We start from the raw sequence: 3,152 nt of genomic DNA, 5'->3' as shown, positions 1-3,152 counted from the left end.
AATAAAAAAAATGTCGCTTAGATTTAAGCATAGGTAATTTATCTTTTAGGCGTTAGTTTTTTTTTATGTTAAGTACCTAATATTGTTTTTGGTTTTGTGAAAAAATATTATTTATACATCACAGTCCTGTTTACTTTTTTTTTATTGTAACTATTATACTGCAACCGGGGAGCGCATTGGGCAGGAAAAGCATAGGAGTAATGTTACTTCTAAAGATATGTAGGTAAGTGATAACAGCACCAGAGTAAATCTTATAAATGTATTTCGTTTATTTTTTATTATATATATATGTGGCGTGCCGTTTGAATTTGAAAAACTAAGAACGATGTCTGCGCGCGCAAGACGCCGCTTGGGACTTCATCGCCGAGCCGATCCTTCACTCTACATATAGCTCTTGTTAAAATCGCATTTCTTTATTAAACATTTATACACATTCTTCAGTTTCATTTTGTTAGAAGGTTGTGAAGGTAAACATTAATTCGAGGAATCACAGGCCTTCTACATTATCACGTCGGGGTCACCAATGTATATAAATGTTTAATAAAGAAATGCGATTTTAACAAGAGCTATATGTAGAGTGAAGGATCGGCTCGGCGATGAAGTCCCAAGCGGCGTCTTGCGCGCGCAGACATCGTTCTTAGTTTTTCAAATTCAAACGGCACGCCACATATACATAAAACCACGCCTATTTTCCCGGGGCGGTAGGCAGAGACTACCTACATCTTTTCACTTGACACGATCTCTGCATACTTTTCTCGCTTCATTCAAATTCATAACTCTCTTAATGCAAGCTCGGCGGTTGCGCGTACTCTTGACCTGACCTTTGGCCTTAACTTTTGATCACACTTTGTATTAGGTATCTCAATAATTCATTCATATAATAACGTCTAATATCCCTTGTGGAGTAGACAGAGCCAGCAGTCTTTTAAAGAGTCTTGAAAGACAGGCCATGTTCAGTTCAGTTAGGCTTAAAGATAGAATTGAGATTCTAATAGTGACAGGTTGCCCACTGCCTAGAAGAATCCCAAGTTGATAAGCCTTTACTTTGATTGACTTGGCCTTTTAGTTTTTTTAAGTCTGTTAACTGTCTCTACCCCGTAAGAGATAGAGACGTGATTATATGTATGTAGGAGATTCGAATGCTGTGACTTTAGTGCCTGTGGCACGGCAAAATCTACCAATGTTCACCTTAAGCACGCCATCAGTCTCCTCATCTTAATCCAATATGGCGGACATAAATTACCCAAGTGAAGTGTAGAGTATGCAATTACGCATTCCTGTGTTAAATCAACGCTGAATTAATTGCAGGTGTCGCAGCCATTGTCCAAATTACAGATTCCATTGTCAAGATTTATTCATCACTAGCTTTTGTCCACGACTACCCTCGAGCATACCAACCAATGTCTTCATATTCAAAAATTCTTTTCTATCATGGAAATATACTTCTTAACCACGATACTGGATTGGGGTTTTTATAAAAAAGGACCGGATCATGGTTACATATTCAGCAGTTGCCTGAATGTTCAGGTAAAAGAAGATTTAAGAGATCTAAGTACAATTTAGAAAGTCGTTGGTAAGTAGGTACTTTGGTAGGTACCTGGCCGAAGGGTCCGCCTACACATCCCACGATCCAAAAGAGGTTTTCATGTCAAACTTTGATATTTTGATAATCATAACACTGAAAAAGTATGCAGTACAGCAGTAACCATGATCCAATCTACATATATTGGATCATAATTACTGCTGTAATGCACTAAAAGAATCTGCCTTTTCCATAATCTAAGATGAACGTCCTAAAGCCGAAAACAACACTGGAACTGTAAAATTCTTATTTAAGCCAGCTACCTACATCTAAGATACAAATTCTCCAGGTTACAGGTGTTACCTGGCTATTTGCAAATGTCCGACGCCCGTTGTTCATGTGACGTTGCAATTTAGCCGGACTGCGATAAATCGAGTCGCGTCACGAAATCTAGTGATGGGTCTTTTCAGTCTCGATAGAATATTGATAATTATAATAACTTTTAAAACACGTGGATGGACGAATGTACTTTTGAATTTAAATATTCTTTTAGATCATAGGTTTAGATAGATTATATAATTAAGTTTAGTAGTATAATACTAGTTAGGTATTTATTCACTCACTTTCTTCTTCTTTTAGGCGATGGCCTAACAACCTGTCACTAGGTATTTGAATCTCAATTCTATTATTATACGATACAGATGAACTGGCCTGCAGTGTGCGCGAGACTGTTGGCTCATCTCTCCCGTGAGGGAAAAACGTGATTATACATACGTATGTACATTTTTTCTAAGAAATCTTTTTAAGGCCTTAAACATTTTTCATTAACGGATCTAAAATTTACAAAAACACAAAATTATTTCTGTATTCCAGAAAACACAAGACTAGTAACATCATTCCACTTGCCATAAGGCTCTTTCCGCTTGCTTACATATTAAGTTTTCGCGGAAAATGGTTGGAAAAACTTATCCCAACACTATTTTTAAGAATTGTTTCATTACGAGAAACGCTTGAGAGAGCGGTTAAGTTGTCTTATTCGCTTTGCGTCGCAAATGTGTCGATAACGTTGTAAATTATTGGTATGTGTGTATGTACTAACACCAGTAAATTCAAACGCATTGACGTAGAGTAATAAGAGTATTTCAGAGTTTCAGTAGTAATTTGGTCATATCCTATAGTTAACGGCCAATAAAATTATTTTCAAAAGGGTAGAATGTAAGAATCCTTAAAATTTTACTCTCCACCCATTCTAAGACCTCACAAAGTCTTCATTCTCTTAATTTTCCCTTATCCACCAATAATTCTTAATTATTAATGTTACTGCCTCTTTCATAATCGTGGACAAGGCTGCAACTGTAGGTATGTTTGGTTATGCTATAAGGAACAGATAACTCAAGTAGTGCATTCAGTTGGTCTTCGAGAAAAACACGTGACAAAAATTCGAGTTTAGCTCAGAATAAGGAGATAAACCCAAAACTGTCAACATTCATAAATAACTGTGATATAAGATGATGGATGAGGAGTAGAGCTGTTCAATCCTATCATCATGATTTAATCAGAATCATTGACATATAAACCTCGGAGTTAAAAATATATAGTTGTGTGGAAGGAGAATAAAAACATAGGTTTT

The sequence above is a fragment of the Amyelois transitella genome, chromosome 16, assembly GCF_032362555.1.
Source record: "Amyelois transitella isolate CPQ chromosome 16, ilAmyTran1.1, whole genome shotgun sequence".
NCBI lineage: Eukaryota > Metazoa > Arthropoda > Insecta > Lepidoptera > Pyralidae > Amyelois > Amyelois transitella.
Note: the sequence above shows the minus strand (reverse complement) of the source record.